Source organism: Euphorbia lathyris, chromosome 9 (genome assembly GCF_963576675.1).
Source record: "Euphorbia lathyris chromosome 9, ddEupLath1.1, whole genome shotgun sequence".
Taxonomy (NCBI): domain Eukaryota; kingdom Viridiplantae; phylum Streptophyta; class Magnoliopsida; order Malpighiales; family Euphorbiaceae; genus Euphorbia; species Euphorbia lathyris.
Genome location: NC_088918.1, coordinates 1,395,654 through 1,409,297, shown reverse-complemented (window position 1 = coordinate 1,409,297; position 13,644 = coordinate 1,395,654). Strand labels below are relative to the sequence as shown.

General features: G+C 31.8%; 1 long non-coding RNA gene across 1 annotated transcript; it reads right to left on the bottom strand.

Annotated features, from left to right (window-relative positions):
- Positions 1-647: 647 nt before the first annotated feature.
- LOC136206534 (uncharacterized) lies at positions 648-5,675 on the bottom strand. The gene is made up of 3 exons (XR_010676308.1): positions 4,803-5,675; positions 2,260-3,521; positions 648-1,103 (listed from the first exon to the last, which is right to left on the bottom strand). It is a non-coding gene; the product is annotated as an uncharacterized lncRNA (long non-coding RNA).
- Between the last annotated feature and the right edge of the window lie 7,969 nt (positions 5,676-13,644).

The window sequence follows — 13,644 nt, the reverse complement described above, 5'->3', positions numbered from 1 at the left end:
TTGGACCTAGGGTTTTTTAATGCTGTCCAAAGCTTGCAAAGCAAGATGGTGTCCAAATCCTTTGAAGAGCTCGTTGGTGCTGTTGAGAAATCATTTGAAGATTTTTCTACTATAAGTTCTAATTTTATATTTTTGTCATTACAATTATGCATGGTTGAAATAATGAAAGCAAAGGGTTCAAATGGATACAAGACACCACATATGAAGAAAGACATGTTACGAAGAGCAAGTCGTCTACCAACTCAAATCAAATGTGATTCGACAGTGGTGCAAGAAATTCTCAACATGTTAGTTGAAGGATCTTAATTAGAGTATTGCTTGTGCTTTCAAAATCCATCAGAGAACAGTTCATGTTTTGAGTAGTGTTTGATTGTCTTTACTTGCATGTTTTGATTTTATGATTAGTTCATGTTTCATGTGTGCGTATGAATATAATTATACTATAAAATTTACATATTGAAGTACTCTAGTTTTACTATTCTCAAGTTGAAACATAAATTTGCAAAATAAAACTGATAATTAGAAGTATTAGGACTTGATCTATAGATAATTTTATAACAACGTAATAATACTATTTTTTTTTTTTGCAAATAATAGTCACTCAAACAAATAAGCATAAATTTAGATTATAACAAAACAGTTCCAGAATTACTAATGCAGTTCTACTACATAGATTGTGATTGTGCATCCAAGGATAATTGTTCTAGCTGTGGCTGATAACAGAAAAGTCTGAAATTGCAAGACACTTCAAAAAAAAAACATGATATGCTTAATAAAATTTCGGAAGCAAGGCTTTTAACATGGCTCTTACTACTTCTCTCTATCCTTTATCTTCAAGCGACCCTTCTTCTCCATCATCATCCGGGAACTTGTTCAAATCAAATTCATAATCGACAGGCTCATTCAAATCAAAATTTCGTGTAAGTGAACGAGAATTTTTCTTCAAATCAAAATTGTCATCAGCAGACTTATTCAAATCCAAATTTTGTGCAAGTGGTGGGGAATTTTTCTCCATATTGGATGTAGGAGTGGTACTGTATAGTTTTTCATCATTTTTACTTGTGAAAAGTAAAGATATTGTTCTTGAAATACTACCCAAAAAGCTGAATGAGTTATGTTGGAGTAATTAGTGTTTAAACCATTATTAGGGGTAAAATAGAAAAAATTCACATAGAAAACCTAAACTGACAAATAATATAGAACAAGAAAATTTTTCTCTCACTGACAAATAATATGGACCGGAGGGAGTAGCATTTTAAATTCCTTGACTATTATATTATCATGGTAATACTTGTTCATGTTGGCCACTGAAAACAACAGTATTTGAATGTTACTTTGTAATCAAATCTCCAACATCCTGACATTGTTGGGTTAGTTGGTGCCCTCTTTCAATGGCTTTTTGCATCAATTGGGTAATAGATTTTTGATAAACTATCTTCACAACTATGCAGTCCCACCCATATATCTCAGCACAAATTGGACAACAAGGTGACGTATCAGATGGCAATACTCTACACCTAAGGCATATGCAAAGATAACTCAGATTTTCACTCAGTTTTTAGAGGATTAGCGTATACTTAGTAAGATTAAGATACCAGGTTAACATCTTCCATAAAGGTCAAATTTAATCTTGACATTTTATTTTCGTTCTCTTTAATTTTACCCTTTTCAAGATGGAATACTTATCGACGGACTTTTCATTATCATGTTTGATGTGTGGATTATGATGTCTCTGATCATTCCTTAAATACCACCTGCATATGTTTATATTTTACAGCTTACTTCCGTGGAACTTTTCTAAAAATATATGATGCCTAAAATGTATTGAAGAAATCCCCAAAAAATATGGCGATACTGACACGAAAATGATTGGATAAGGAGTAACCAAAACAAATTACGTTAAACCAAGTTCATCATTTTGGTTCCCGGATGTATGGATCAAACCTCCAAGACTTCCCTATTGTATTACTACTAAAGTTCTGGCCACCATATACAATTTAGAAAGGCTTGTAAGATTAGCACTATATCTTGCATTTTCTTCATTCATTAAATATAAGGTATTTTCGAAGAGTGCAGAAAACATATAAAGAAGAATAGATGTAATCAATCCTTAAATTAAGCAGATGAAGACTTTGATCAAGTAATTCCACAAATACCACATAAAGTTCAATTCTTTATAATTATATCAAGTTGCATAACTAATTCTACAGTGAATGTTCATTATGTTCTGAAATATTTTAGCAACCACATCAGCAATACCTGATTTGTTTCTCCCTTCCAAATTCAAGCAATGATGTGCCGTATATTCCTCTACTTCATTGAGCTCCGGGGCACGAGTCCACGAACCCAAAACCTTGACCAATTTAAATGATGTAATCCATAAAAAATATTCTGTGTTCATAAAAGTGATGAGATACATTCATTAGCTTATCAAGTCAGTGTATCAACATGAAAGAAGTTCTTATGTACCCAGACAGAATTAATTTCAGGTAAATATGTATGGATTTGATAATCCTGTTTTGTTTGGAGGGGACACCATTTAACCTTCATCAACTGATCTAGAAAAGCCTCAAGTTAGCACTAAATATTCCACTGAAAGAGCTCCAAATATTCCCCACAATAAAAAAAAACCATACCGTCAACTCAAAGGCTGCCAAGATCAGACTAACCAAACATGTGTTGTAATCTCTCAGATTGCACAATGGGCATAATCTCTCAAATTGCACAATGGGCATAATCCTGTAACCTCTGCTGCCATGCTACGCTATTACAATAGATTACATACCAAAATACAAACAAGCAAACCTTGGTGGGACTAATTTGTTATGAATTCGTTTAGTAGCATTTTTCCATGAATTGATCACAATGCTATGGTTTTGAGCATGAAATTCATCATGTAAATTTATCACTCTAATTCTCTTTGGCGAGAACACATTTTGGGGGCAGTGGCAGCTATAATAAAATGGAACAGTTAATATAAATCTAGGTTGGATAATCATATCAAGGCTTCACCATAAGCATTTAGTTAAGCATAAGATGGAGATCAGAGGCTTTTAGTCTCCCAATACATTACACTGACGCTTTATATAACCATATACAGCAGTGTGATAAATAGAAGAAGTGTTGCAGCTTCATCGGCATATATATATATATATATATATATATATATAACAGAAGACAATGAAGAGAAAATTTGTTAATCCACCAATCAGAAACAGCCATATCATCAATTCAAAGGCTGCCAACATTAGAGAGTAACCAAACCTGTGTTGTAATCTGTCAGATTGCACAATGGGCATAATCAAAAGCATTGGAAGGAACAGAGCAGAAAAGAAAGCATTTGAATTGTAGACATTGGATTGGTGGGTCTTGAGTCTGAAGAGGACCACTAGTCAAAGATATCATGCAGAAAACAGGCCAACTTTCTCTTGTACTGCTCGCTCGCTGCTGCTGCTACCAAATACTTCTCGCTGCAGAACAAGATTGGTGGAGAGAGCTTTCGTGCTGTTTATAGAAGCAACCTTCCAGACAGTCATCAAGTAGAGCTTAAGAAAACATCTAATACCACACATTTACACTTATACAGACACAAATCACAGAAGTAACATATTCCAAATTGTTCACAATCAGGCCATCTAAGATTAGAAAAGGTCTAATACCACTCAAGGGTTTAATAGGAAAGGTCTAATACCACATTTTAAGTTTCATCCTATTACATGCATACAAATCACAATAACATATTCCAAATTATTCCACGGTAGAACATGTGATTAATAATACATCCAAAACTACTCTAAATTATTGCTAATTACATACTTCTCTGCTGCCATGTTAGTAGCATTTTTCCATGAATTGATCACAGTGCTATGGTTTTGAGCATGAAATTCATCACTATAATGGACCCTTTGGTGAGAACATATTTTGGGGGCAGTGGCATCGGTTGGAGTCCTGCTCATTGACTTTATTAAAACAAAATGAAGTTCAGTGACCTTTATAAAAGGCCTAATACATTCCCAACCCCCTCAAGTTGTCCAAAAACTGCAACTGACCTTTGAACTTCAAAACGTTACAACTAATCCCCTCAACTTGCTTATTTTGAATAAATAAGCACTCAAATAGTTGTAGATTTTTTGAAGTTCAGGGGTCGCTCAAGATGTAATAGGCCTTTATAAAACTGACCCCAAACTTCTTTCATTATAAGTGCAATTTACCCTATGTACCTAAGAAAGTTCATTTTCTCTAAAAAATAAGTTTCTATTTATAAAATTATATGTTTGAAATTGCATCTTCATTAGTTTAGTTATATTTGAAATTGCATTTTTATTAGCTCAACAACAGTTTTTTATATGTCGACTATGACTATATAGATTAGAAACTGTCAAACTAAAAAAATGTAATTTCAGATACAGATAAAGAATTGATGGTTTTAATAATGTGTTATTAACCAGGACTCAATATATATGATTTAGATAGAATGTTCAATCCAAAGGTCAGTGACACTCATCCTACATACCTCTTTAATTCCTAATTCAGATTCAAGCATGTGAATAGAATAAATCTCTTATGTTTTGTCATCATCATACATAATACTTAAGAAGTTCCAAACTATTGCAATCAAACCAACTGATTGCTTGCTGTTTCTAAGCAAATAAGCTAAACTTTTCATGGTAACTATTAATTTTAGTTTAACTTCAATATTGTTTTAAAACATGTTCAAGAAGTAAAATAACCAGAAATAGAGTTAATTCAACACAAAGCAAGCAATTATAAAATCTATTAAGGCCTTTCTCCAATGAACTTACCATGAGTTAATCCAAGTGGTGGTTGCCTGACCAGGACTCGAGCCGCTGCTGCTGCCCCAAAATATGTTCTTGCCAAAGGGTCCATTAGAGTGCCGAAGCTCGCTGCTGATTCAAATACGAGTGTGCGTACTTTGGCTAGCCTTGAATCCCATTTCAATGGCCTCATTCTAAGTGCTGCTCTTGCTACATTTTGGGGCCCCAAGAATTGGCTTGCTGTGCTCTAGTTTCTCTTTCTGCAGATAGCAGAGACAAAAGGCAGGTTACAGACTTAACAAATGCTTGTGATAAAACTTTCAAATGAGATTTAAATGTTACTCTTCATAAAATACAACATACACTGTTCATATACTTTACCATGTAAACTAAACATGAATTAGAAATTACACTTCGTAATTAGATTCTAAACTGTAAGGTCAATGTTTTTAAGATCTGATATAAACTCGGACTAAGGAGATGAAGGACACAAACAAACTCATCTATATTTGAAATGTGATTTATCCGATTCGCCAAGACATCTGCACAGCCACAGCCACAGGGGTAAACTTGGCTCCAAATTAGCAACCACATCAATCATACATGGCCCTGCTTGTGCCTTCCAAATCCATGCAATGATCGAAGTGCAGTATATGCCACAAGCTCCACTACCTCTGCTTCATTGAGCTCCGGAAGGCCAACTTGAGGATCCAAAACCTCTACCAATCTTGGGATGCAACGTGAAGTAATTTGTGGCAGTACCAAACTGTGCCAGAGAAAATGCAATCTCCTGTTATGCAAGGTTAGTCTGTTTTCTGCATGGTGTCCATAAAAACTACAATATAGGAGACCAAATGCCAACACAATAGGCCAATGGACACTCAGATAAGGACTTATGATACATAAATGTGTAGGCTATTGATACAAAAATACATTGAAAGATGCCACTAAGTAATCCAACAGTATCAGCAAAAGTTCCAAAAGGTTTGGAATTTGGATATGGGTAATAAAACCAACGTATCAACCCCTTCTTCATCAAAGAAACTCGTGAAAGAAAATAACATACCCAATTCTACCTCCTTTCTCATAATTATAATAACTATTCAAATCCAGAATTCTGTCATTTGAAATTCTTGTGTATCCAAATAGAGAGTAAATACTAACCTTGTGCCTTGTTACTGCTACAATCAACTTCTTCTTCAACACATAATTATTTGGATTCACTCTCTCTCCTTGGACTATAACAACCAAAACACAAAACCATGTCTGTTCCAAGCTTTCATTCTGCTAGTTTATCAAGTAAAAATTGGACAACAAAGAAAGAAATATGAACAACAAACTCGACTTTTTATTCATTTCATCTTTTGGTCCCACAGGGTATAGTCTTTCATTTCAATAAAGCATGGATTAGCCTAACCATGTCAGTAAATATTGGCTATGAATTTAGATAAAACCGAAGTCTTAATGTTGTCCCTTGTAAGCGTGATCAGTTATACTAATGAGAAAAAAAGAGTATCACATATGAAATTAAATATAGTAAGGGAGCTTTCCATGGAAATAGCCTTCACTGCAGCCAAGAATAAACACAAAATTGTCTTCTTGCTGTTGATTTTAGTTTTCAAGAACAATTAAAATATCAGCTTATGCTGGTGGAATAATTAAGACCACAAACAAAGGCATTTTGGAGAGTTAAATTTTAGTACTAGAAGAAAAGTCATAACAACTAATTGTCAATCTATTACCAAAACAAAACTTGAAGATTAACTTGCTTATGGGTTTTGGTTTCTGCCACAAAATTTTATACTAACTAATTGTACATGTACGACTTCATGAAACTAAAAAAATAAGAATTGAAAAGAGAGAATAACCAAGATAACGAATCAAAAAGTACAAATTCAGTAACTAAATAGGAAATATATAATTCTATCAATATTTAAGAACCAAGTGATTCTACAACTATGAATCACTTAACCTTAGGATATAAAAAATGAACAAACTAGTCAATTACTATATAAAATGAGCTCAATCTCACTAACCAACAGCGAGCCACATCACAAAAAGAAAGCCTGGTCTGAGAATACAAAACCTTCGCTGATTCGCCACAAAGCACATAGGATCAACATAAGCGCCTACTCCAATAGCTATGCATCACCATATACTGACACAAGACTTTCAAGACAAAGAATTGGACCCTTCCAAGTAGAATCCTTGTCTATTTTAACCTTCCCAAAACGTTTGTCTTTAAGATCATATGAAATCATACCAGGCATACCCATATCAAGCAGAATCTTATTTCCTCTCTTTAAATATCCCAAAACTTTCGCAGACTTAAACCAATATAAGTCAAGCAATAAGGGCTCTGTAACAGAGTATAACTTTCTCCAAGTAAACACATCGACTCCTTCCTTCTCCCTGATATATAAATAAGCCTGAGGCAGCGGAGTAGGTGAGAAATAGCTAATGCAAAGAGAGCCTTCTAATACATGCAACCTCATTGAAACGCCTTCCAATGATTTCATCGAGCAAAGTGGTTGAGGCACCACAGAGAAAGTCTCTCTTCTAACATCAAATGCCACAATCTCGGATTGACATTTGTTGTTGATGAAAAGATCGAATAACCAGTGAATACTGCCATCTCTGCTAAAGTAACCAGTTCCAAAACCTTGAATACTACCCACATAAGGGAAATCCTTAGACTTTCTCCAAATGTTTGATTTCAACCCATAAATCCACACTTCAATTTCAATGTCAAATCTAAATTCAAATTCAATCTTTTGCTGAGCTTGCAACATAAAAAAAGCCACAAAGTCATCAACAGAGTCATCACAACCCAAACCCGACATAATTATAGATTGGACTGCAAAAGGGAAATCAGGAAGATTCCTATACTGCCGAGTGGATGGATTCCACAGAGCAAGTCCGAATTTAGGGAAATTAGGAAGATACCTACAGTGGCGGGTGGATGGACTCCTTAGAGCAATTGCTAATTCAGCTCGATTCAAGAGAATCAAACCGTTGCAGCAACCATAGACTTTCTTCCAAGAGGATGAGACTGGTCTTCCAAGGTGTAGAATCTCTTCTTCCACATCCAAATTCACATCACAAGCTTGAAAATTCTTCCACGACCGGTCCTGGAAAATTAGTTTGCGGTGATTGAAGTTTTGAAAAGACCTGCTGAGATGGGACTTGACAAAATTAGAGCTGTCGATGATTTCGCATAGAGGTTTAGAAAGACATCTAAAACGCTTCAAAGACTTCACCGGCAACCACAGCAGTATTTCGATGAATAACTCTTGGGGAAGTTCTGCCATTGCTGCCGCTCACACCGATTTCAGATGAAGGAAGTGTGATTAACTTTATATTTAGGGTGAAAATCTTAAAGAGGACTAGGAAACATTGAAGATTTGAATTTCCCATTCCTTGAATTTGGAAAGTTTGCACAAATTTAGGTTAAATGAACTTTTAGAGGGAACATCCCTTTGATTACCCTCCATCCTTCTATAAATATATTTATTTTTTAAATTATATTTAATAAAAAGTAAATAATTATAAGGTTATTTAAAAAATAATAATAACTCCCTACCAAAAATAATAATAATAATAATTATAAGGTCCTGTTTTAACGTAATATATTTATTTTTTTCCGAATAAATAGTCCTAATGTTTTCATTCAAAAAAAATAGTCCTAATGTTTAAATAATTAATGGTTATGTTAGACTAAAAATTTAAAACATTAAAATTACCATTTGCTCTCTATTTTAATAATTAAATATTTTTCATCAAAAAAAATAATTAAATATTTAACATAAAAAGAATAAATATTTATTTTTTCTTTAGAACTTTAATGTAATTTTTAGACCAAAAAAAAAGAACTTTAATGTAATTTAATGTAATATAGTAGGGTGTAACTTATTCATTAAAAATGAGTAAAAATTATTTTAAAAATTATCAAAATAAAAATAAAATTATATAAAATTGTAATTTTTTTTATCTCCGATAAACTATGAAATCAATAAAAAAAATATGATAAATTATAAAAAATGCATAATAATATTTAATGTTACATTAAAGAATAGAAAAAATAATAATAACAATTTAAAAGGATAAAAGATGAAATAATACTTTCATATATAAAAACAAATTGAAAGATTTAAAGAGTTTATTAAACTAAAATTTAGAGTAATGAACTTTAAGTACAAAAGGTTTTATTTCCTCAAAATGTACAAAAGGTTTTATAATTGTTTATTTTTTTAAATATCATTTTTTATTTTTATTGCTTTTTGTTCCATTTTTGCTATTGTAACGACCCGTTGTTCCTCCTATGTCCTTATCGATCTTAGATTCGTAGCTACGACTTTAATTTTTTCTCTTTTCGGTTGATTTTACTTAGGTAGTAGTTTAGGAGAAAAAAATTAGACTAAACATATAATTGAGATCTTAAACTTTTAAGACTTTGATTATTTATTTTTCAAATTAAATATCTGAATTTGGATTTTTTTTTTTTTTGGTAGAATCTGAATTTGGATTTTTACATATATTGAGTCTCTTAATAACGACCATGTTAGCTAACCGTTAGAGAATTACTCAAGATGTGTAAAAATTGAAAGTTAAAGGCTTAATCATTCAAAGTTCTAAAATTCAGAGCTTAATCAATAAAGTTATAAAGATAAATAGCTTATAACTTTACCTATAATAAAAAAAAAAAAAAATTAATTGGAGAGATTCAATTTGTTATAAGTTTGTTAATATAAGATACTTGTATATAACGTCAATTGAAATTGATAGTAAACAAAAAGAAAATAAATCAGTTAATGATGTTTACAAGTAGTTAATAACAAATGCTTTTTAAGTGAGAAATGGTTTTAGCCATAATGTTTACAAGTAGTTAATAACAGTCAGTTTATTCAAATTTTTCGTTAAATGGGGTAAGATTAATCTTGCTTGAAAATTTTAGATGTCAAACTTTATCATTTCATACAAAAAAAAAAAAATTGGTAGAAACGAAGGCTAAAAGCCCAAAAAAAAAAACACAGAAACAACACAACAAGAAAACAAATTAACTAGAAACCAATCTCACAATTAAATAACCACTTCGATCTTCAAAGAGGATTTCTTATAAACTTGTAGGAGTGACACCACACTCATGATAATCCAAGGTAAGAGAGCCTACGAAATTCGTCATCCAGTCGCCTGCACGATTTCCTTCCTGAAAAGTATGAACAAATTTAACATTCCAATCCTTATCCCTGATTTGCTTGCAATGATGAATAAGTCATCCCAACGGATGGTTCACCTCAGTTTGATCTATGATGAAACGAATAACTGTAGTTGAATCTCACTCAAAAATCACTTGCTTAAACCCTCTATCCCAAGCCGCTTTCAGTCCAAAGTAGATCCCCGAAATCTCGGCTAAAACAGATGTGCAAATACCAAGATTAGCCGCAAAACCCCTTAAACCATTGACCATGATGATCCCAAATAACTTCATTCATGCCCAAACCCGACATCTATACAAATTGGCCAAATCACATAGTAATTATAATTAACCATAGTTTTAATAACAGACAGACAATTTGAAACACAAAATAGAAATAGGAACATGATGAGATGGGGAATATACCATGTTAAAAAAATTCAAATCAATAGCTAAATTGCACCTTTTAACATATAAATTTCCACGAGGTAAATTACATTTATGACCATTGAACTTTTCTAATTTTCACGATATAGTCACTGAATTCTAAAATATAATATAAAAGCCGCTGAATTTCACACTTTGTTACATCCATAGCCACTAAATTTCAACTAACACCCCAAAATGACTATTGATGGTCCAAAATAAAAAAAAATCAAAAAATAATGATATTCTAAGCAACTTTAATTCTTGAAAATTTTCGTTTTAAGGTCATTTAGGTGTTGTTTGGTTAGGAGAGAGAGTTGATTTTTAGATAGAGAAAGCTCCAAATATAGGGATTTGGGGAAAAATAATAATATAGTTTCATGATAAATGTCATTGTGATAATACAAGGGCAAATATGTATGTTAACCTTTTATAAATTAGACATACGGACAACCAGTAATTTTCACTTGGTCAATGACTGACAAAGTGAATTTGGTCTGTCACTATTAGATTTAGATTTATTATAATCATATGGTGGAGATTAAAACAATCATACGGTTCAGATTTACACCTCTTAAATTTAAGAGTGACTGACCAAATTCCCTTGATCAGTCATCTGACCAGGTGAAAACCACCGAACAATATATTATACATTATATATATTATCAGGCTCGGTTCTGAGCTATATACACGCCGAAGTACACTATATTTTTATTTTTATTTCAGTTTTTTTTTTAACTTTCTCTTTTTTTTGTTTTTCTGCTTTATTTGAAAAGCGTTAAAATCAATTGGTAGTTTTTATAATTATAAAAAAATCATCAGCCTTCAACTTATAAAAAAAAAATAAAATGCATATATAAATAGATCTAATTTTATCATCTCATCCCGAACATCTAAAAGTTCAGGAACATCCAGGGGTGGAGACAGGGAGGGGTTCGAGAGGGTCTGAGCCCCTCTGGCGGCCGGAATCACCATGGTCACGAGTAGTTTCGTCCCTCCCCTAATATTAGTCTATATAGACTCTATGTACAGTAAAACCTCTATACAGGAATATACTTGGGACCGGGCTATTTGTATAACAATTGGAAGGTTATTACTAAATAGAGTTTGATATAATAAAATTTCTCAACACATAAAATTTTAAATTTTTATCATAGGCATGTATGATTTATATATAATGTATGTCAATAGACATTAATGGAACAAATTAAATATTTAGAATTTTAATTTAGAGTTTAGGTTTTCAATATATATAGATAATTGGAAGAGTTTTATGAGAAAAATATAAACATCAATGATAATACTAAATATTTATAATTGCAAGTTGTAATTTGTTTCCAACTCATAGATAATTTCAATAGTTTTTTTAATATTTTATAATTTAGTTTGAATTCTTAATATATATATATATGGATTATTTTTTAATGGGTAATACCCATCAATAAGTAACTATATAATAAATGTGTAAATAAATGTAGCATAATGATTTATAATAAATTCACATTATGTTACCAAAAAGTTGTTTTTTTCATGTAGATTTTCTTCATTAAATTCAAACTTAGATAATTTAGGCACTAAAATACATGATATGTTTACATTCCTATTTAAATGCGAATTCGCAATTTCCAACTAGAAAAATAGTTGATTTTTGCTCTTTAGTAGTACTCCAAAAGTACAAGCAGAGGGGTTAATTTTTTTTTTTTTCCTGTCCAAGTCATATAAAAATAATTAAAAAAAACTCCAAAATATACCATAAGTAGAGAAGATAAAATTTTTTTAATCCATAAAATTAATTAGTAGCCCTTAGTTGCAGGATCGGTCCTGGTAATTTATGGACCCTAGACGAAATAATAAATAAATATTTCTTTAATAAAAAAATTTAAAATATATTTCAATACATGATAAATAAAAAAGTATTTCATTAATAATCATATGGTACATAATGTTCAGTGAACCCCTATTTGACAAAAGGATGTTTTAATTGTTTAATCAAAATCAAAAGGATGTTTTACAATTTCTTTGAATTATAGATTAAACCCCTATTTGACCCATGTGGTATTCAAAATTTTATCATTTGGCTAATATGATACTTTTTTATAACATTTGCCTATTAGAGTATTTCTATAAGTGACATTTAACTCATTTTGGATAAAAAAAAATAACCGATTTGTTAAACCTTTTACCAATATTTTTTCATTTTTATTTTCTATATAGACTTAATACGTGAATAAATAAGAAAAAAATTAATTTCTTATATCTACATACTAAATCTATATGATAAAAAATTAAATCAATTGCCAGGTGTATATATCACGTGTCAAAAATTCAACAAATAGATTAAATGTTACCAAATGAGATGATAAAATTTTGAATATCGTAGAGGCCAATCATGAATTTAATTCTTAAATTAACCCCCAATCTATATTCAAAAACCCAATTGGGCCTCTTTTAAGTTTAAAATATTAATTATTTGAACCCTTTAAAGGGAATTGAATAAGATCTTTCGATGGGAGTTGTGTTGAACTACTCAAACAATTATTAACTTTAGTATAAATTATCTTTTACTCTCTCTATACACACACCTAATAAAACAATTGAACCCCCTACAACCTTGGGCTCTAGACCAGGGCAAGCCTTGCTCAATTGGTAAGAAAGTAACATAGTTGGTGTAATAAAACTCGATAAAGAATTAAAGAATAAAAAACAACTATTAAAACGAGACGATTGACCTATTACATGGGCCACCCCTTTAGCTTATAGCCGGATCCATTTGTCTGAGTAAGAGTCATTTGTAGCTAACATTTCCTTGCACTGAACGATTAAGTCTCCAAACTTAGATTCGTCTATAGACGTGGAGAGAATTGCATCCACAACTTTTTTGGCATCTGTTTCAAAGATAACTCCTCTAACATTCCGAGTGTGTAGCTATACCATTGCACGTAGCAACGCCTCTACCTCGCAATGCTCCGATCTACCCCAGATGACCGTTCCATGTGAAGGTCTCGGGCTAGAAAAATCCTCAGCTCATAAGGATTCCTAGTTAGTAAAGATCTCGGGCTAAAAACTCTATATATAGACAAATATAATCACAAGATACGATTCACTGGACTTCGATCTCGTCTGACCTCTGATTCTGTTTTATAGGTTGATACACGGAAGGTCCAGCAAGCTGTTGTGGACACGTAGACGAAGTTCGGATCATTTATTATATATTATGAAAATTGAATTAGAGATTTTAGAACAAATAAG